Below are 23760 nucleotides of genomic sequence, written 5' to 3'. Positions count from 1 at the left end.
CAATGGACAATGAGACGCTCTTAGATATTTCTTGCATGTATACTTCATCCATATGTATATAATTGTAAATTGTGTATTAGTTAATCAAAAGCGTAAATTAATAAGACATTGTTTATATAAGTATATATAACGTGTGTCACGTCTTCATATGATGGTAGAGGACTTGTACGGAAGATTCACGGGTTTTCCCGATCTTTCCGAGCCAGCACCTCAATCATCATTGACTTCGTGAATATGTTGTGATTTTTTTGTGTTTGAACAGCCTTGTTTATGTAATCTTTTAATTCTGGTTGATCACCTTTTTTCTTCAATAGCCTGACTCCACTCGCATAAATACTTGGATCTTTTTTTTTTGTTTCCGCTATCCGCCTCGTGCATCGGTATGGTGGCGCCACCCCTCGGCTGAGGCGGTTGCACCCTCGCCCAACCGCCCATAGGATCCCACGCATTTTAAATGAAGTTTGCGATACCATTGCGCAAAAACAAACTAGCGCCATCTCTTGACAATACGCCACACCGACGATGCAACACCTCCTCTTTCTTCCACCGACTGGCCATGCTACAAGCTAACTCCTCTCTCCACTTTCTTTTATTTCTTTCGGTGGCCGTGAGAGCGCGCGCTGTGCACTGTGTAGTCGACAGCGCACCCGACAAGGCCGGCTGGGCTCGTCGCTTTCGTCGCGTCTTCCTTGGACGTTGCAACGTTAATATTGTGTTAAGGCGGTGGCCACACGTCGGACGATGAACCCTGATTTCGTTCAGCTGCCATCTCATCAACGGCAATGTTTCAGGCGCCTCAGTTGTGTACTTTTGTCCGTTGGTTGCTGGACAAGATGGCTTCCTGCAAGACCGCGTTTTTCCAAGTCAGCTGTGTGTGTAGTTCTCGGCGTCGCAGCAGTTTGATGACGTGAGGACGTCAACTGATGCTACATCGTGGGAACCGCTGAAGTGACTGCAAGCTTGACGACATTGTGCCAGAATATTCTAGCGTACTGTACGCGCACGATTGTGCTACACTTAAAATACCGCGCTTAGCCTCGCGCGTCAACCTGGTACGCCTGTGTGCAACAAGTGTGTTGTTATCGTTGTTGCGTCGGTTAATATTGAATTGCAATACCGTTCTTGCAAAGGTAAGTGAAGCTGTAAGTAGTTGCCCTTCTATATGCTCACTACTCCACGAATATTTCTAGAATCGCATTTTATGTTGAGCTGCGCGTACCAAAGGAGAATCTAGCATACGAGATACATTACACGCGTGCGCATTTCCTATATAAATCTGAGTGATGCCACGTGTGCGCACTTCCTATACAAGTCTGAGTAATGCCATGCTGAATTTAAAGCGCATGTGTTAGAGGATTGTGGCTTCAATGGTGAAAGTGATTAGATATTCCGAAATATGTGATTGCAATGCGGTTAGAACTTTCTCATATGTTAACACGGTCTGTCAACAACAAAAAAAAACACTGTGTGAATGTTTGTTGGTCATTTGCTAAAGTACTTTCACGCATTATTATGCAGCTGTGTGACGTCTGTTAAAACGTTCAGCAAGTTAGATTTTGGTTTTCTTGGCCTAGTTGAGTGCTACGAGTGTTGGGCGAAGATAAAAACGCGTGTCTTTTGTGCGTTTCTTAAGCAGGCATACAGCAGTAATAGTCATTGTTGTTGTACTGTTCAGGGTGTTCAATAAAACAAGAATGCTGTTTTGTACTGCAACAGTTTTTATTTAATCTGTGTTAAGAGATCACGCAAACAACTTGGACACATGCACGTAATGAACGTACGCAGTGCATCGCGCGCACGCATAAAAAAACGGGCCTGTCATTTTAGAACAAATAATATAGAACAATCGACGTAACAAACGGCATGGCTGTCTAGTGGAGCAGCGTTGGCAGTACAAATATCAAACCAGAATGAAAAATGAATAGAAAAACGGCAAGTACCGGGCGCTTTGCCCACGGCTTCTATGAGCCGCGCGTATCCACCTTTCGCGACCGTTCGCCGTTGGTGGCGCCACCAGTACAACTCAAAGGAGCAGCGCACGAGGCGGATAGCCATACGCGTCAGGGGATGGTTTACTGCTTAACCATTTTTGGATAACCGGGGTTCGTTTTGAAATTTCTATTTACGGATAATATGATTTGATTTCTGCCCATTTCGAGTTTATTGTCGTCCCAACCAATGATCGAAGACGCAATGTAGTAACGCTCGAAGCATCACAATGCGTACTTCATGCACTGGGTATCGCTTTAAGAAAATAATTTGTGATAAGGTTTATTGGTGGCTTTATTGGTTTATTGGATTTGGGGGTGGGTGCTGAGATTCCCAAACAGACCTGGAGCTCCGCTCTCGCAAGTTGGCCGAGAGACCACCGGACAACATAACTGATGCAGTCACTACCCAGCACCTCCGCCAAATGTGGTAAGGTTTATTGGTGTAATGAAGTGGCATCGAGGTCGCAACGGAAAAGGACCGTACGGTAACGCAGTGCAAGGCTGGCAGAGGCGGTACAGGCTCTCGCGCAATCAGAACGCGGGTCGTTTTTCGTCCTTTTTCACTGGCGCATACTCGTTCGTGCATCTGCTCCACTACAAATTTTTCAGTTGGTCTGCGTGTTCTTCATTGTTCCATGACACTAACTGCATTTTGCTGTTGACTCCTTCTCATGACTTGTCTAGCCAAACGACAAACAAGCATAGGTCGTCGTATTATGTAGCCGAATATACAATTTAAGATATGATTATTATTTAGCAGCGCCTCTATTTTGGGCAGTAAAGGCAGAAGCAGCAGGAAATAAGAGTTCATTTGAATGGGATACAAGCCTACACATTAACGTGCAACGAAGCATTTTTCTGCTTAAGCATACCCTTAGTGTTTTGCCGCTGCCGCCAAGCTACCGTCGCAGCATTGTTTGACGTTAATACCGCTGAAATCATGTTGTTTACATTTGCGCAGTCTGGAATGAATCCGTCCGTTACCAACTGGTTTTGGAAATAAAGCTGTCAGAATGTGATTGTTGTCAGCGCTGTCGTTCAGCGTTCGTCTCCAGCAGATCCTGTCGCCTGTCGACAGTCATCAGTATTTTCGAGCTTTCGTTCTGTAACAGAGCAGATACCTGATTAACTCTCGTAAACTGTTGCGCGCGAAAGACGTAGACAGGGAACACAACAAGACACACACGGAGCGCACTGTGCGCTCCGTGTGTGTCTTTTCGTGTTCCCTGTCTACGTCTTTCGCGCGCAACAGTTTACGAGAATGACAAACCAACAAGCCCAAGTCGACAACCTGATTAACTATGTTCTTGCTGTGCAGCAGCTGTTTCCGTATCTTGAAAATTCTGATATCTCAAAATTGAGGTTTGCGGGCTGCTGCATTGTGCACTCTTGATATTTAGCCAGCTGATGTAGCAACCACTGAAGGTTCTTGAGCGGTGGCATTTCGTTTCTTGTAAAACACGCCTTCAGAAAGGATCACCAATAAACCTAAAAGTAACGACGACGGATGGCTACAAATATATCTAATTTCTTTTCTGCGAACGCCCGCCCAGCACGTGTGATTTTTTTTCCTTCATTCGTACCACAGAAAGGCCCATGAACAAACACATCAGTCTCAAAAATTTATTACCTTAGCCCTCTTTTTGCTGCATAACTACCCAAACAGCCACTATATAGAGAATGCAATGTTAAACTTGAACTTGGTAAGCGCAACAGCTACAGGAAATTTTTACATATGATATTTGCTTACTCTGGGTAATATTCGGCATTTCTTCCAAAAGGCATTGGACACCCTCAAGGACGTTGGTTCGGGTTGCGGTACATTGAGCGAAAATGCAGTAGAAAAAAAGTTCACAGTTTCGCCTCGTCACGAGAAGGAAGCATTAAATGGGATAACACCAAATTGGAATGCTATACGAAGTAAGGCTGTCAGCTCACGCATTCAGCATGCGGCCTGGCTTATCAATACGCTGGCGTAAGAAAACGCGGTCGTTGCAGCGAGCGAAGCGACCTTCGTGCTCTCTATCTCTTCAACGCAAACTTAGAGGTGAGATAATACCACGTGCATAGGTGTCAGCCGTCGAGCAATCCCTGTCAAGATAAGGAGCGCTCGGCCACTCCCGGCAGGTGAAAGTACTCAATTCATGCCAGAGCCACGCAGCCCCATCCCCAATCCGTGCGCCTACAGACTTTTTATGGAGCATCACGGCGACAGCGGAGAGGCGTCTGGAGTTTTCATGTAATTGCTACCGCTACAAAACGCTACGCGTTCACATGAACAAAGCAGAAGTACTGCTCAGAAAGCAATATTAATGAGCACTAACAGTCAATAATGCCAAGGAAAGTATAGGGGATGTTATTAGTAATAAATGTAAGGTAAATGTTGAAGAAAGAAAAGTGGACGAAAAGATGACTTGCCGCGGGTAGGGACCGAACCTGCGACCTTCGAATAACGCGTTCGATGCTCGAACGCGTTATTTGAAGGTCGAACGCATCGAAGGTCGAAGGTCGAAGCGCATCGAACGCGTTATTCGAAGGTCGCAGATTCGGTCCCTGCCCGCGGCAAGTCATCTTTTCGCTCACTTTTCTTTCTTCAACATTTACCTTACATTTAATACTAATAACATCCCCTATACTTTGCTTGGAATTATTGTCTGTTAGTGCTCATTATTATTGTGCATAACAAAGAAAAACGAGCCCTTAAAATTAACCCTTCTTTCCTTGCTCAGAAAGCAGTATTTCTTCTAAACTACAAAAACAACATGGGTATATCTATCTTTCCGTTCATTCATGAGTGTTTTTTTTTGTTATTTTACGTTCATGTCAGAACAGCTGCCCATATAACGCCTTTTCCAATTTTGCTCAAGGCGAGGGCTTGATAAATGGGAATTCGCTTCGTCGCCAGAATTTGTAGCAGACTATCTTTCATTGATGTGCGTCCTTGACCTGTGAAGGACGACATGGGAGTAACCTACTGGTAAATGAAGTTTGTTCAGCCTAAGGGAGACGATATTTGAAACAGGAGGTTTGACCTTTTGGAGAGCATATGTTGTAGCCAAGCCTAGAAGTGTGCTTTATGTCCAGTGTATGAAAAATGAATAAAATGCAAGAGTGCTTATGTAGAAAGAAACAAAGCCTGAAATGGAACTTCGCATAACTTGTTCTGAACGGCACTTCGTCTACACTTGCTCTGACCAGACATCACAGTAGTAAGTATTCGTTTCATCATCCAAATGAAACGAATACTTACTACTGTGACGTCTGGTCAGAGCAAGTGTAGACGAAGTGCCGTTCAGAACAAGTTATGCGAAGTTCCATTTCAGGCTTTGTTTCTTTCTACATAAGCACCCTTGCATTTTATTCATTTTTCATACAACACTGCGCTGGACGACCCTTTCAAGGTCAGCGAAATCCGCCGCGCCCTACACGACCTAAACGGTAGGTCGGCACCTGGCCCTGATCACATTACCAACAAGGCACTCAGAAACCTAGAGGACGAATCGATCGACTTTCTCACAGATGAGATCAATCGCGTTTGGAAGGAGGGAATAGTGCCGGAACAATGGAAAGTGGCAAAGGTCATACTCATCCCCAAATCCGGTAAACCGCCAAGCCTGGATAACCTCCGCCCCATCTCCCTAACGTCTTTTGTAGGGAAGGTGGCTGAGCACGCCATCCATAACAGACTCATCGAGCATATTGAGACCAACGACCTCTTCCCTCACACCATGATAGGTTTCAGGCCAGGCCTCTCCACCCAGGATGCCATGAAGCTTATCAAGATCCAAATAATGGACAGCTGCACTCAGGACACGAGAGCCATCCTCGGCTTGCACCTGGAGAAGGCCTTTGACAACATCCGTCACGAGTTCGTTCTCGACGCCATCTCCAAACTCCACCTAGGTTCATCCTTCCATGCTTTCGTCAAGTCTTTTTTGAACAGACGATGCGCCGTCCTCAAGGCTGGAGATTTGGAATCAAAGAAAATGGAGCTGGGTGGAAGGGGCACCCCACAGGGATCAGTCATCTCACCGCTCCTCTTCAACATTGCAATGGTCGGCCTCTCGAGAGACCTAGCCAAGATCCAGGGCATCGGTCACACACTCTACGCGGACGACATCACTGTCTGGTGCGCGGGAGGCAGTGACGGACAAGTGGAAGCCGCTCTCCAGGAAGCTGTCGACACTACAGTGTGTTTCCTTACAGACACGGGACTCCGGTGCTCCCCCAAGAAATCAGAGCTCCTTCTTTACAGCCCAACTAGAAAGGGACCCAAGCCGCAGAACTGGAAACCCCCCACGGAAATTGACATTACTCTCTACACCAAGTGCGGAGATCCGATCCCCAAAGTTTCATCCATTCGAATCTTGGGAATGACACTCGAAGCGACGGGCACAAATTGCTTAACCATTCACAAATTGGCAAAGAAGACGGATAGCGTCATTGGTCTAATCAAGCGGGTAGCTAACAAAAGGCGAGGCCTGAGCGAAGAGAACCTGATAAGGCTTGTGCACGCTTTCTTGCTATGCCATTTCACGTATGTAGCGGCTATGCACGTCTGGAAGAGGGGGGAGCGAGACAAACTAAATGCCATGATAAGGAAGGGGATCAAGAGCGCACTCGGACTACCAAATTACACACGCACTGACCGGCTCCTGCAGTTGGGTATCCACAATACTCCGGAAGAGATTGCAGAAGCGCAAGAAAGAGCGCAGATTGTCAGACTCTCCGGCACCAGGGCGTGCAGACGGCTCCTCATAGAGATGGGCGTTCCGCCCGCCAAGGTTGAAGACACCTACCAGGGCCTTTCGAAAGGGGTGAAAGACAACATCATCATATCCCCCGCCCCGCGCAATATGCATCCCCAGCGCAACGTGGAAAGAAGGAAGGCCAGGGCGGCGACGCTCCTACGCCGGGCGACAGAACTTCCTGGCGGCAGCTGCTTCGTAGAGGCGGCCCAGTATGCCAACAGCAATAGTTTTGCAGCAGTGTCGATCAACCACAGGGGTTCGACCGTTAACGCCGCTTCGGTACGATGCTCGTCGTCGTGTGCGGCCGAGCAAGTGGTCATCGCCTTGGCCCTTCTGGATGATAAACATGAACATATCTTCAGCGACTCCAGGGCAGCCATCCGCGCCTTCAGCGTTGGCGCCGTGTGTAAGGAAGCCTGTCGCATACTGGAGGGCAAAAGCATCACCACCCACACTCTCACGTGGTTCCCCGCTCACATGGGATCCATCAGGGGAGGCTCCACAAACCTGAACGAGCTGGCCCACTCCACGGCGCGAGGTCTCGCTTTCCGCGACCATGGAGAACTCCCTCGCCGGCTCGCAGTTGTGGAGAACAAAGATCATTCGACCACGTACAACGAAATTACGCAGCACTTCTATCTCGGCAGAAGAGACTTTCCCCTTCCTAACAAGAAATTAAATCGTGCGCAGGCATTGACTCTCAGGTTACTGCAGACAGGTTCGTATCCCAGCCCGGCTTTATTACATAAAATATATCCCGACATATATCGCAATAGCTCCTGCAGGCACTGCAACGAATTCGCTAGCCTAGACCACATGCTCTGGTGTTGCCCCTCGTTACGGGGTACAGACCAATTCAATGAAGACAAGTGGCTATCCGCTATCAAGAGCCCCGATGTCGGGGCTCAACTATGGGCTGTCCAGAGGGCCCACGATGCGGCGGTTGGGCTTGGCCTGACTGTCCCAACGTGGGAGCGGCCCGTTGCGCTTTGAGTCGTGCACCTCAGGACTTAGAATAAAGTTTCGCATCCATCCATCCATCCATCATCCAAATAAGCGCATTGTTAGCGTTGTTCAGATTTAGAATCATGCCCCGTGGTATTCTAGCTGGCAAGGTGTCTTTCTGAGCTCGAGGTTGTGTGTTCGATTTCCAGCTACTGCGGCCGCATTTTGCTGGGGTGAAATGCAAGTACACCCATGTACATCAATATAGGTTCGACTTTAAGAACCCTGAGTTGTAAAAATTTAATCCGCAGTCCACCGCTACGACGTTCTGCCTAGTCACATCATGGCTGGGGCACTTAACACTCCAGGAATTATGTTGTGTACAGGGTATTTACAGCAAAAAATTAGAAAAAAAGCACACAGCGGCGCGCATGGCGATTGTGTGCCGCATTTTGTCCACCTTTTTACTGCCGACTTGAAAAAGCTGTGTAAATTCTGCGCCAAGGGGACGCATTCTTGCTGAAACCAAACGGTGAAGTTCAATTCTAACGGCTTCTAGAAATGTACGGAACATGGACTCATCAGCGGATGTATAGCGTTGAACCATTATTGCTTCCTCATCCTTTGATACTGCTACTCCACTGCCGCGTTGAGTGGAAAATCCGAGCTGGTAAACCATTTTTTTTTCGAAGCATCAAATAGGGATTGATATACAGACATATGCACATATGCAGCTACTGAGGTTGGGGTAAAAGATTTACTTGTGTCGTGAAAAGTAGCAGCCTTCTAATCTCGCAGAACACTTGGAAAGGCGCTTATTTCATTGTGTAGAAAAGTTACGTGTAAATGTTTCCTCTCATGAATTGCACTCCTTGTTATATACACTATAGTAAGAATATATATTCTTAGGTAAGAAACGCCGCGCAGTGCTTAAATGCGCTACATTCCAAGACAGTGGTGCAATGGACAGCATTGCAACCATAAAACGTTTTTCAGTTTCCAATTTTTAGATCTCGAAGCTAGAAGCATAACTTTCACGCTGCTGTTAAAGTGCCGGCAATAGCACTTATCAGTTTCCTTTCTTGGTTGAAGTCAGGTTTGGACCATTTAGCGACAGGATTGTTTTGACTAGTTTCCGATCTGCCTGCAAATCCATAGTTAAGCCCAGTACGAATTAGGGGTGTCAGCGCATGGCTGAACTCAATGGGCTGCAGACAAATTTTAGTGAGCCTGAGCTTATGCTGCATTTATACACGGTAATGCGCCTTTTCTGCTTATCTGGATTCACACCTACACTGCACAAACTGTTCCTAGCTTTTCCGGCAGAAAAAAGACAGCAAAGTTAAAGCTCACGTAGACGAAAGCACCCCCTTAGTGAGCTCGGTTTCATGAGTATATTGTGAGAGTGTACGAAAAATGCCATATTGCTGTAAGGATCCAGAAATGCGACCTTTCTTCATAGTTGTAAAATAATTGCCTTAGCATTCTGTAAGATTTCAGGGAAAGACTTTCTAGAGCATGCTTTAGACTATACTTTGTGATTTTTGATTGTGTCACTTAGTTAACAAAACCCAACAATCAGACATAATTGAATACAATCAGGCATATTCGATGCTGTATTTGGGTGTCCTAAGGAACGCGTAAGGACCCTGTGTGGGCCACTGGTGACCGACCGTTGCCTAGCGTACAGGCGGTCACTGATGAACAAAAAAGGGGGGGGGGGGATCGGAGTTCTCTGTTCGTTCCGCGTTCGTTCTGGCGGTGTTACGTCACAAAAGTGGGCGGTCCGCAGCTCTCTTCCGGCGAGAGGAAGAGGACAGCCAATCGTCAAGCGGTGAGCGGCGAGCTTTCCGGAAGTAGACGCGCATCGTTTGTCCTCGGCAAGGGGACCGTATATTTCAAAACGAAGTGTTTCTCGCCTTCTAATAAATACAGTTGTTATACGAAAAGATATTGTTTTTCTTTTCAAGCTCAAACAGCTTCTGAAACAGCAATAGGTTTGAGCGCTGATATTTATTGGTGTTAGTTTTTCTAACGTGCTCGCTATGTGAAGTCCCGCAAGCGAAAGAAAAAAGTAGCGGTTGGGGCAATTTTTCAAGATGTCGTCCCACCGGAATGTCTGGCTTGGTTCCCGGGTGTCGAATCGTCAAAAGGAGCTTCTGCTGGCTTTTATAAAAGAGCACCCACACATACCTACGCCGTCGTGCCCACTGGGGCAGTCGTTCACGAGTGCGGACCGGGACGACACGTGGCAGTAGCTGGTAGCTCTTTTGAACTAAGAAGTCCCTGCGCGTAAGACCACAGCCCAGTGGAAGGTCCGTTCATTTTGTTCGCACTGTTCGTTTCGAGAACAGAAAGTGACGCTGCACTCGCTCATGTCTTCAAACGCATCTCGCACCTCCAACCGCAAGAGAAGCACACGTCGCAAGCGCCATTTTCTCAAAATCAGCTGTTGCGGCAGCCGCAACCGCCGCATCATGCCGTGCGAAGCCTTTTGTTCGCTCGAGAGAACGCGTGCGAACGGTCTCGCGCTCCGTTCGTTTGTAGCAGACGACATGCTCGTTATGACGCGGTATGACGTCACCAAAAAATAAACGATCAAGCAAAAAGAAAAATGGCTACACCCCTCAGAGACGTGGTTTTTTCCGGCTTCGGCCAATCGCGTACGCCGCCAGAATGGGTACAGAACGAACGGCGCAGAACAGAGATCTCCGATCACCCCACTCGTTATGCCGCAATATGATGTCACCAAAAAAGAAAAGATCAAGCAAAAAAAAAAGAAATGGCGACACCCCGCGGCCTAGAGTGGCATCTCCCGCTTCAGCCAATCAGCGCGCTTGTTCTTCCCCAGGAGAACGAACAAGCGGAACGAACGGATCTCCGATCGCCCCCAAGGACAAACGTCCGAAATACAAATAATTGGAGTCGCCCTTACTTAGCAATAGTCGCGAACCTTAATAAACACAACTTCGCACTGCACGGCTCATTTACCTGCGCACCCGATCGTGTCGTGCCAAACAAATGTTTTCCTGCATGTGGCACGTCAAATTGCAGGGCCACAATCTTTTCCGGGATCTACATTACTCAGAACGGTCTTCGGGATCCATGGCAGGAAAAATGTGACTCTCCGCGATAGATATCAATGAATAACAGAAAATTAGTGTCGAAAAATATCTTGAACCTTCCACGTTCCCCTCAACTCATCACCACGATTTGAGGACATGTACACTAGCGCCATTTCTCGCCGGTGGCAGCGACGCCCCTTCGAAACGAAATCGAACATAGGCGAAAAAAATTATATCTGACAAAAATATAGTTGCCAAAAGGGACTCCCGGTTCTATATAGCAGAGACCTATTTGAACATTTTGGTGAAATTGCAACTTCGCACTAGAAATCGCGTGCCTTCCCAGAGTGTTTAGTATTTTACAATGCAGTTTCATCTCTTTCTAATGGGCTGTGTTCAGTTGTTCTAGGAAGCCACACATTTTACAATGCGATACTGTAAAATTTGACAGAAAGTTCTAGTAAGTGTCTGCTGTATAGAACAGGAAGTCCTTTTTTATAAGTACCTTTTTCGTTAGATATGGCTTCTTTTTTGCCAAATTCCTATTTAGTTATGGCATGATGGCGTTGCTACCGCCGAGAGTTGGCGCCACGTGCAGATGTCCCCAAATCCTGGGAATGTCTGCCATATTAGAATTGCAGTTATACGGATGCTATGAGAGTGCACGCCTTTATCGCTGACTGCGGAGTCATTTTCCTGTCGATGACTTCGCCAAGAGCAGTCGTGATTGAAGCGACACAGCAATCACCTATGACCAAGTAATGTAGTTGGTAGAAAAACACACCAAAGCAATTTGAGGGGAATAGAACTATTTATTTTGCGACGCTAAATCAAGGTTGATGAAAACAGCCTACTACAAACGAAGGCGAAGCAGTCGTGAACGCTATTAACATAATTCTGCCCTGCGCATTGTTCCTTCATCTAAGTTTCCAGTGCGCTGTTTTTATTAGCCATTCGGCAAATCTATTCCATTATTCGTGCATTTATAAGAAATCATAAGGTATAATTCAGGACTCTTGATGTAAAGCCATGTGGTGTTTACTATATCGCCATTTTCTTCTCCTTTATTTCAGCAGATCATCCTCGTATCATCCATACGGTGTTCGCCATTCGAGTGTGCTCTCCGCGAATTAGCTTATCTGTGCGTTTTAACAATGTATGTGAAATTTATGTGTAATCTCGTCGCGCTTGTGCTCCTTGCATTATTGCTAAAAGTAAAACGTGGGTCATCATGCACGACTGAAATGCCACGTAAGCAGCAGTTGCGCGCTGACATTGAGACAATTAGCACTAGAGCTTTCAAGAGATGAGACCTTTCGATGCACTGAAACAGCCCTACATGTGCGATCTGTAAGTATCGCTAGCATCACAGAAATCATAAATATTTATTAACTTAACTTATACTATATTGCGTAATTATCCTGTAGGCAGTTCTTAAAGGACCCCTGACACCGAATTTGGAAACTCGAGATGCTTGTGTTGTTTGATAGTCCTGCATGCGGGGACACTTCTGACCGATTATGAGTGACGAGCGTTGGCTTTAAGATATTTTAATTTGGTTTTAAAGTAAGCCTGAATGCTCATCTGAATTTTGAACTCCTATCAACATAACCACTAGTATGACGTCGACGTAGGCCCCTTGTGACGTTGCAGAGGTAGAGCAAGCGTTGTCGACGTCACTATATGCGCGGTGCACAGTGGTATATTGCGAAGCATGTTTGCTCTTTGCTCCTTCCACCTTCTCCTCCTTCGGTACGGGTCGGCAGGACAGCGTGAAATCTCCGTGTGTGTGTTCTCCAACTGGCAGTTCAACAAGCGCGTGGCTGACGTCACCCAATACTGAGCGCACGTCATCACGCGTGCCCCGAGGCGCGACCGCCGCGGCGCGGCGCTAGTTTCTTATCGTCTTTCGCTGCTCGTTTTGAACCTACACTAAAAATGACCATAATTGACGCTGCTAGGATTAATTACACGTCACGTTGGAGCATTTACGCTGTCATTCCGTGAGAACAAGACATAGACCTACTTATTACAACATAAATGTCCCAAACAAAAAATCGACTGTCAGGGGCCCTTTAAGAATTTAGAAATTACATCGGAGCTCCAGTAATGTTGTTGTTGCAAATCCGGGCAGTTCTCATAATGTTATCATACATATGAGTTTGCTATTCATTTCCGCTCGAATAGCTTACAATAATTGTAGTTTTGATGCCTGTCAAGTAATTTATATAGCAAAAAAATAATTAAAATGGATTTCTTGAGGCCCAAGGTAAATTTCGTTAACACAGAAACAAGCTATTGATAATTATTACCGTTCTAGGTAGAGTCGCTTGTTTATTCATGCATTCAGATAGGCGAAATACCTAGCTTATTTCTGACAAAAAGCGCAGAAATCCACAAGTGAATGCGAATCCGTTTTGCGCTCTATTGTTGGGGGTTTTCGGGGAAACGACGAGATAAGCGTTTACAATTTATCATAAATGTGCCGCAGCAATGCTCTACTGGACGCGTAGAAGTTTCACAGCTAAGTGGCTGAAAACAAAACCAATAAAACATAGATGTTATTTGAAATAAACTGTAGAATGTCACCCATTCGTTAACTTCATACTCTAGTATTTGGACCTCGCCTTTTTCGAGCGAAGGCTCTGTTCGGTGACTTCATGAGAAAATGTCAACAAGAGGTCCTACGAGCTGCAATAGCGGTTCCTCCCAGCAAGGTAGACAAGGTATAAATAGCCGTATTTACACCAATATGTTGCCACTGGTCGTCACATATGCTCGTAATGGCGGGCCGCTGTAAAATGTACCTGCGCATTTATTTCGCGCATAACCAGATTCTGCTAATAACCCACGCCCGTTACTACAACCCCCCCCCCCCTGAAATGAAAGAATCTCCGGGTAATAACCGCATATTTAAACTGTGTTCGGTAATTATACATGGTCACAGGAGAAAGTCCTTCTTCCAAACTGTTTATTCTGACTCTGTATCTCTTACCAATGCCACTCGGCCGTCCTCTACTCACTAAGTTTCAGATCTATGCCTACCGCGGCTCCCACAAGCAGGCTCCAGACTAACATGCTAGGGTGCGGGTTCATTTGCCGGCCATGACGGCTGCATTTCGACGGGAGTGACACGCCAAGAACAGCCATTCCATTCGATATAGGTACACTTTATCTAACTTCAGGTGGTCGAAATTAATCCAGTCTCCCACAATGGCGCATGTCATAACCACATTGTTGATTCGGTACTTTCGACTGAATGACGTGGCCACAGAGCCAGTGGCAAGCTCGAACCCTCAGAGATCGCACGCAGGCAGAGTAAACAAAACTCAACATCTACTGTGTGAAAACCAGGCGCCAACCGATCGTCCTGGCCCTTTGCCCATGGGGCTCCTGCCACCGAGTTCCTGCCCCGTGCCACAGGCGCTGGCCGTTTGTGATAATGTTGCGCTGCTCCATGACATATAAAAGCCCAGCAATTATTAGAAGAAAACCTTAGACTGCTCACGAAACAGCAAATAGACCGTCGGCGTCCCCGTCAACGGTAGTGATGCGAAAAACATCGTCTGATTACGTCACAGATTGTCAAAATTTTCACGTCTTCATGACGTCACTATGTCGTAACGCACGGTGAGGTCATCGCATCACACTGATGCTTGGTCAAAGGTGTGCTGGTCACGGAGGTATTGCAAAACCAGGTGAGGTGCCGAAAGCTTGCAATGCCTCCAATCCTGGAGGCAGTGAAAAACCACTTTAGCATCAAGAAGCTTCCGGAGGGACGCAGGGGAGGATCAATGCATAAACTGGGGTGCTATACAGGATGGTCCGAGTTTGGCGAAATTCGGGATCTTTCCGAGCTCCGGCGACACCCCCTTTTCAACGAGCTAATAGTACGAGAAGGTGAAATCCATCCCTCAGCGCGCGCTTCGTTCCATTGGTTACGATGGAATGCGGCGTCACGTCAAGGGCGGTCGAGAAGGTTGGGTGGTGTCGTCAAACTAGAGGCAGCTTCTTTCATTCGTTTGTCGTTCCACTGAGTGCAGAAGTGCACCCATGCAAGAAAAGTTGCAGAAAGCCCTACTAACTATATTTTTTATGTGTGCGCGGGCCGTTTGTATTCATTTTCAAGCATTTAGTGTATGCTCTAAGTATCCTTTAGAATAATCAGCACCGTGGCCTCTGAGATAAGTTCTGACCGAGCGCCTTAAAACACCGCGGCTAGAGCTAATCGCCGAGGCCACGTGTATAATCACCATGGTCGGCCTGTACATTCTAGCGCGTTGCTCGGACGGCACGCGCCCTCGTCGTTGTCTTCTTCATCGTCTGCTCGCTCCCAGAGCACGTGCGCCCGGCTGATTAGCTAATTGGCTGGGCGGTATACCTAGCTAAGTCAGGACGTGCTATGACGAAGCTGATTAGGCCAAATCATGCTAAGGCCGAGCTAACTAAGCCACTTCTGTAAAACTTTTGTTGGGCCTGGTTGGTACACAGCATTTAGGAACAGAACTTCAGCGCAAATGAAGACGGACCACGAAGACTAACTAAGCCACGTCTTACTAAGATCATGCTAATGAAGTCGTGTAAAGCTAAGAACGTGGTAATTAAGATCCTGCTAATTAGCACGACACTAATTAGGAGTGTAATTAAAACCAAGATAATCAAGCCCTTACCGAGATCGTGTTAATTAGGCCGTGCTAATTAGGATTATGCTAATTACCTCCGTACTATTCAGGACCTTGTGAATTAAACCTGAGTAATTAATGTCGTGGTAATTAAGACACTATCAATTATTGTTAATTAACCCGAACGCTAATTAGGAGCGTGCTAATTGGGACCGTGCTCATTAGGATTACGCTAATTACCTCTGTACTATTCAGGACCTTGCGAATTAAACGTGAATAATTAATGGCGCACTAATTAAAACATTAACAATTAATACTAATTAACACGACGCTAATTAGGAGAGCGTAATGAAAAACCAAGATAACCAAGACCTTGCTCACCGAGGTCGTGTTAATTAGGATCGTGCTAATTAGTATTATGCTAATTACATCTGTGCTATTCAGGACCTTGCGAATTAAACCTGGGTAATTAATGTCGTGGTAATTAAAACATTAACAATTAGGAAAGGGCTATTCAATATTATGTTAGTTAAGACCTTCCTAATCAAGAGCACCAATATTGAGACCGAACTGACACGGTCATTACTCCGAAGCAGACCAAGCTTACTGAGTAGACGAGCCACGTAAAAGCTAGAAGCAGCAAGTGATCACAAGCTCCTCCGATGACCCCAGCCTTGCAAAAATAGTGCAAGCTCACCAAATTATTTTATATGCAAAAAAGCTGCTGAGTAGCGTCCACCGCATGAAACACTTGACAGGCACACCGGCACTATGACAGTCCCGAGTTGAACTGGGGCCTTTTCAGAATCGAGCTTGTGCCCGAGTTCGCGCGTTAATCAATTTGATTGACAGACGCCCGCAGCAAAGAGCGGGACCGCCCACCGCGTTTCCTTCTGCCGAGGAGCGGTGCTGACGCCGCAACGCCAGCGAGCGGCACGATTCATCTATGAGCTCAATTGCACTGACTATGCCCACACGCACGAAAAACTAAAGGTACTATCATCACGTAGCTACGATGTCTCACACTCAATTCACACCGCGTTTCCTTCTGCCGAGGAGCGGTGCTGACGCCGCAACGCCAGCGAGCGGCACGATTCATCTATGAGCTCAATTGCACTGACTATGCCCACACGCACGAAAAACTAAAGGTACTATCATCACGTAGCTACGATGTCTCACACTCAATTTAACCGCTCTCACGACGTACCACTCGGATGGATGGATGGATGCTATGAGCGTCCCCTTTATAACGGGGCGGTGACATGTCTGCTACCAGGCTCGAAGGAGAAAAAAAAGGAAGAAAAAAAAACTGCCTTGTTTCATGTTGTCCTAATACATTGAATAAATCTATGTTATTATACCAAAAAATATAAATTCACGGTTCATCTCTCTGCCTCTTGAGGCAGAATGACCTTTTTTTTCCCCAATTATTTATTTTTGTACTTTATCTCTACTTTTCTGCCACCAATACTCTAACCGTCTCTTACTTATTTCTATCGCGGGCGTGTTCAGCTTTCCATTGTTGTCCCTGAAACCCAAGGCTTCATGTAGACTCGTGCCCACACGTATACCTGGGTGAATATCGCCACATTCAATCAGTACATGTTCCATCGTTTTCTTAGTTCCCCCGCAGCATGTACGTTGTTCTTCTTCGTTACTGAATCTCGCTTTATAACTACGCGTTCCAAGGCAGCCCGACCTTGCTTCAAACAGTAAAGCGCTTCCCCTTGAATTATCATAAAACCTTTCCCTCCTTATTTCGTTTTTTCCTTTTCGGTAGTTACTCAGAGCCGGCTTCTTCTCCATCGCTGCCATCCAATAAGTCCTCTCCGCCTCTCTGACCTTCCGCTTAATGCTCCTTGTTGCCATATCGCCCGCACTGCCAGCCGTATATTTACTGGTGAGCCTCCTAGTTCTTTTTCTCCACTGCGTGTCAACGCTTTTTCTATACAAATACCTGAAAACCTTCTCTGCCCATCTACTCTTCTTCATTTTCCTCAGCCTCTCTTCGAATCTCCTTTTGCTCTGCGCTTCCCTCACTTCAAAGCCTGTCCATCCCATATCACCCTTTACCGCCTCATTTGTCGTCTTCCCGTGAGCGCCCAACGCGAGGCGGCCCACCGTCCTTTGATTTACATCCATTCCTGATTGCACCTCTGACTTCATGCACACCACTGAGTTCCCAAATGTAAGCCCCGGAACCATCACACCCTTCCACAGCCCTCGAAGCACCTCGTACCTATTGCATCCCCATACAGCTCTGTGCTTCATAATTGCAGCATTCCTCTTTCCCTTTGCTCACAGCTATGAAGCAAGCGCCCCTGGTGGGATTTGCGGCGAGAAATGTTACTATTTAATTGTTTGTGGAGACATCGTTTCTACCGATTCGCTACTACAGAAGAATCTTCAGACGTGTAATGTAAGTGTAGCAGTAACCTGTCCATTTATTTATCTGTAATATTCCATAGAAGCGAAACGAGCTGCACCAGAGTGCTGGGTGTGCGCCCTTGTTGCCTTCGAGAGTGCAAATTTCCATGCTGCAGGTGGGACGAAAGAATTCCCCGAAAGAGGACAAACGCCCACGAGCGCACCCATGGGAGGCGCGATCAACAGTTGGCAAAAAGATAGCGCGACAATCACGCTGACGTAGCTACACTGTCAAAATGTTGACTGAGTGGCGCCGCTTTCGCGTTCGCACGCGGCGTTCCTTTGAAAACCGCCGCAAATGTCGCACATGCGTCTGTGACGCCATTCTCGTTCTTGTAGCCGTTTTTATCAACGCTGCTATCGCGTGCTCCGCACTCTCTTCCTGTCATGACCGCCGTAATGCAAGCTCGGAGCAAACTCGTGTACCCGAGAAGCTCGGGCCATCCTGCATAGCACCCCTGAAATGGGAAAGAATATGGCTTTCGCCTTCGCATTGTCCCAAGCGAATACACAGGGGCCAATGTGAGTTTAGGTTTTTGTTATTCTGACATGCTTAGGCAGCTTCTGCGCAATTTCATTTGCGCACACTTCGTTTCCTCTCGCTTTTGTGGCCGTTGTAGCTAACCCGCTCTCCACTCCCACACTCCAGCAATGCTCAAGGGCGTTTACTGTCGGCTTTAATAGTACCTGCTTTTACTGGGAGGTATTGTACTCTCTGCTCTTCAACTGTCAAGGCATATATTTCACGCGTGCTCAACGTAACGCCACCCAGACTAGTTCTCGAACTTGCGTCGATTCGTACTGACATACTTGAAGAAGTATTTGCAGTATCGGATTTGGAGATTGAAGATTAAACATTGTTTATTTGCAGAAAAAAGGTACAAAGTTTCCCCGCGGGAAGCAAAGACTAAAGGCTAAATAGCATGACGAGGTCTTGACGTCATGATAACTGATACAGTCTGCATTAATGTCATATCATACACATATACACATCAGTGACATACACTTATGCAAATAAGTGACTAATCTACAGATATTATACAAACTTCCTTACTCTGAGATATTACTAGGTCTTGCATGCTATCATATTCATATTTTCTTTTTGTTTGATACATATACATTCAAAATGATATATACACTCAGAAAATGCTTACTTCGGCATACATACACTTTAATTATACATTTTACACAGATATGATACATACACAGAAATGATACATTCGGCTTCTTTCTACATATTATACATTCAGAGAACATTTCGCACTAAAGAGAAATGATTGTTGGAATCAAACAATTCTGTTTTATACCATTGTCAACAGCAAGCAAAATAAACAAAAAGATCAACTAAATATACAAGTAATGCTAAAGGCAATTGCCTACGGATCTACTATGACGTTAGTGGAAAAAACAAATGATTTAAGATTACGTTTAAATTGTTTAGTTTATTGTTTAAAGCATAATTCGACAAACTCACTCGTGAGTTGATTCACTCAGACTCAGATCGAGCCATTAGTCTGAGTCTGAGCGAGTCCGGACTCCGGGTGAATAATATTTTGGTGAGTTTCAGTCCGAGTGAGTCCGATTGTGAAAGATTTCAGTGAGTCTCAGTCCGAGTGAGTCCGGCTGAGGAGAATTTAGGTGAGTCTGAGTCGGAGGGAGCGGTAAGCGCAAAATATATTTCTTGAGTGAGTCTGAGTGAACTCCGCACATTTTTGCGGACCTACGGCTCTCTAAAAAACTTCAGCATTAATGTAGTTCTTGATAAATATATCTCGCGTGTGGCGTGAGTCAGCTGTTTCAATAAAAATGTCCTTACTGGATTGCACCCATTGATAACTAATATTTGAATATACGAGATGAAAGGCCCCAAGTAGAGCACCATTTATGCGAGATATTGGCGTTGACGATATGGTTTAAAAAGGTAATGATGCGCTAACGGACTCGTGAGTCGACTCACTCGGACTCATTTAGAATCAGATAGATCCGTGAGTGTGAGTGTGAGTGAGTCCGAGTGATTAATATTTTGGTCAGTTTGAATCCGAATGAGTCCGGCTGAGAAACTTTTTAGTGCGTCGGAGTCCGAGAGGTTGAGGAAAACTCTGGTAAGTGAGTTCGAGTGAGCTCTAAGGACAAAATATATTTCATCAGTGATTTTGGGTGAGCTCCACAATTTTTGCCGACCTATGAATTAAAGTCTATATTCGATCAGTGAAGGCTTAGCGATTGCATAATCTTATAATCAGTAGACTGGTTGTCATAGTTCGTGCGTGGCTTCTTGGTTTTGCGGGTAGAATTTCTGAAGCCATAATTTGTTGATACAGTGCGTGGTAAGGAACCCTGTAGTTTATGTTTATGAATGTGTTGCGTTAGCTTAAGATTATATGCTTTCCTAACAGATAGAATTTTATGTATAAGAAAAAAGCGACTGAGTGTCTAGGTCCTTGAAATTATCTTTATATTTTTTTTTACTATACGGAGCACGCGCCATTGCAAGATTGATTGCAAGATTGATTATTGTAAATGGTCTTAGTTGTCGATCCCCATACCAGCATTCCGTATAGAACTCTAGAGCAAAACAAGCTATATCAAAATGATTTAGAATACCATGTAGGAAGCAGGAGTGCGACCTTACTCAAGCACATTACAGAACGAGCTAGATCTGCCAAGAGACTGTTTGCGTGCGGTGTCCATCATAGGTGCTCGTGAAACCACACCACCAGGAATTTTTGTGTGGTGACTTGTTCGAGTCACTGATCCTTAAACGAAAATACTATATTATCGCTGATGCGCTTGTTAATGGGTCTGACCAAAATATATTTGGTTTTTTGTGTTTAATTTTAGTTTGTTCTTTGTTAGCCAACCTGAAAGTTTATCGCACGTTTATCGAGGCGAAAGCTTTCGGTGTATCGGGGCGTGGTGATCTTCAGTGAAAAAACAGCAGGCGAGAAAAGCTGTGCAAAAAAATTCAGCCAGGAGAAGAATGCAATCAAGTCAAATTGTCAGCGTCATTAAATGCCTCTCTTTCACACTGCGGAGCTTGATGTTTTGCAAGAAAACTGGCCCCCGATTGTCGAACTTAATGCTTCACCTAGTGTGCCACAAGCTTTCGCCTTCAGGTTTAGCGGACAGTGTAACATGCTACCTTCCTTTCCTTTCCAGGTGATACAGATTAGTTGCCGCATGTATAACGCATGCAAAGAGGCACCGACGAAGGAAGTCAGATATCCGGTAGGAATATGGGTTTCTTGATATATGTGTTTGATTTGTGGGAATTCAAAACGGATGCGGGATCTTTATGTTGGATACATTACCTGCTAGAGACCAATAATAACGCCAGCTCAGCGAGAGCCATGTTCACACGTCGTAGTGCTCAATACATACGAACCAGAACAGAACCACTCGCCTTCCCCTATCGCCATATAGCATGAACCTCGTTCCAAATATGGTGCATGGGTTTTCATTTGATCGCGCCTTCGTACAGTCAAAGAACACAGCTTTAAGACTTCGGGATGATATTTGCGCACAATTATTTGCGTGCATTGTTTCAGTGCAGGACGACCGTGGGCAAGTAACGACTCTAATTCAACACAAAACAGCACGCATGCAAAGCATCCTCACTACAAAAAGCAGTCGAAGCAGTTTTCATTTCAATAACAAATACGAAGTCTGTGACTTCATATCACTGCTTGACTGAAAACAAAGAGACGTTAACCCTACAAAGCAACTAATACGCATTCACTGATAACTGCAATGCGAACCAGTTAGGCTTAACGAAAATGCATTTTTTTATTCCTGTTTCCACCAGTACTCAAAATGTCGCCCTTAATTAGCCGTATTTGCCAAACACTACAAAACAAACCTATAATAATAAAGCTTACGATATCAGTTCCATTATACAAATCCATTCGTTTATAGTAAGAGGGAAAAGAAAGAATGCCTAAGTGTGTTCGTTCTTGCGAAGTAAGCTGTTAATGCATATTGTCTACCGTGGCGTGTGGTTCGGGTTAACAGCTGCGATAGATACAGAGATGGGTCTAAAGGTAAACAGTTAGTGTAAAGCAGTACAGTCGAAACCTATGATAATGAAATCCCGAGGGAACGAAATTCTCACCGCAACGAAATATTTTCGGAGCACCGGCGAACGCCCATAGGAGTCAATGCATTTCGTAACTCGAGACTACGAAAGATATTCATACTGCAGTCCCTCATTAACGAAATTTTTGAAGCACCAGTGCGCAAATATTCTACTCTCGCAACATTACCTACATTCGAAAACTGCTGAAATGCACTCATGCTACACTTAAATTGCGCAGAACTATCGCTACAGCACACTTGAGAAGCAGCCGCTATCTTTGTTTACAAAAAAAAAAAAGCTGGCGACAATGATGATGATGATGACTTGCCGAAACACCCGCTCGTTCTTGCGGACTACGTAGCCAAATCCACATTCCTCATGGGGTTTCGTTGGTTGGCTTGACTCTGTGCTTAGCTTTGTAGGCTTTGCGCGCACATGGTCGCGTGGGTGGAGCCATTTGTGGAGGGTTTTCTTGGTCGCTTGGTGCAACGTGAACTGTGTGTAGCTGTTGCTTCGTCCGATTTCGCTGCCTGCGAAGATGCCGCCTCCAACGAAAAAGCGGAAGTTCATCACGCTGGAAGATAAGGCTGCAATCATTAGTGCGGTGGAAAAGGCAGGAAAAAAATGGACATCGCCGAAGAATTTGGTGTTGCGTGCAGCTCGCTGTCCACGATTCTGCGCTGATCCGCGCTCATCCAGCGGAGCTGGAAAAGGTTCGCCTGTAGGCGCACTTGATGACGGTACTGGTGAAAGCGCCGTGCCGCCGTCACTGACCAGTGCATGGGGTGAACTTTGTGCCGTGGCAAACAAGATTCCCGATCGAGAGGCATGCAATTGTTGCGTGGTAAGGCCCGGCAAAGCAAACTTACTGACTTTTGGAAATGAAATGTGTTTTTTTGTAAATTACATGTCCTTTCCGCCGCATTCTTGCGCCAACGAAATTCCCGCAAGAGCGAAATTTTGTGCTTTCCCCGCCGATTTCGTTATTGCGGGTTTCAACTGTATAATAATTCTAATATCTGCTTCTATCTTCTTCCCTGAATTGGTGCAAAACACGGAGGACGCTTGAGCTTCGCCTTCAAGAGTAGAACGCGATCGGGTAATGGGTCCCGTGCGCATCGCCTTCTCAATTGCTAGCCTGCTTCCGTTCTCGGTGCATGCCTCAACCCTGCTGTAAGAAAACGAACGTCTGTCTGCGTAACATTGGTCATTTGAAGCTATCCTGAATGCCTACTGCAAGTACAGTTGCGCAGTGTCCACTGCGCCATAATTCTTCATTTTGCGGATCATCGAAGGAGCCACTACGCGCCCGTAAGACAACACGCGAAGCAGTGCAGCTGCTCACTTGATTGATGATTTCGCTGATTATGAAGATTGATTATGCCTCAGCGCTTTGTAATAGGTGGGCTTTTAAAACACCCACTCGTTGCGCTATTCACATGTTTTGGCACCTGGCGCGATTCTACGCTTCTGTCACGCAATATTACATGCTTTAAGGAGACTCCTTCCACTACATGGCATTCCTACAGTGTCTTTTCCCAAGCGGTTTCAAGCAATATTGTGGCCATGTGGTAGAACACCTGCGCACCACGCAAAACGCCTGGGTTCGATCCTCATTCAAACCTGAGACATTTATTATTTATTTTATTTGCATCCTTCTTGATTTTTCGGTCACGGACAAGATGATGATTTTTTGCTCACAACGAATGACGCTGACGCCGGAATTTCTGCCAAACGAGCTTTTTAACGCTATCGCATCAATATGGTTAATAATTTGTCGGGAAACCGGATCTTGAAGGTTTGTTCATTATAAATCTCAGTGCTTGTCGCTTCACTCTCTCAAGGCTATTGATATTAGTTTTAGTGTGCGGACCCCAACCAATA

This window comes from Rhipicephalus sanguineus, chromosome 8, assembly GCF_013339695.2.
Source record: "Rhipicephalus sanguineus isolate Rsan-2018 chromosome 8, BIME_Rsan_1.4, whole genome shotgun sequence".
In the NCBI taxonomy this organism is placed as follows: Eukaryota; Metazoa; Arthropoda; class Arachnida; order Ixodida; family Ixodidae; genus Rhipicephalus; species Rhipicephalus sanguineus.
The sequence above is the reverse complement of the archived record's forward strand: the minus strand, read 5'-3'. Positions refer to the sequence as shown.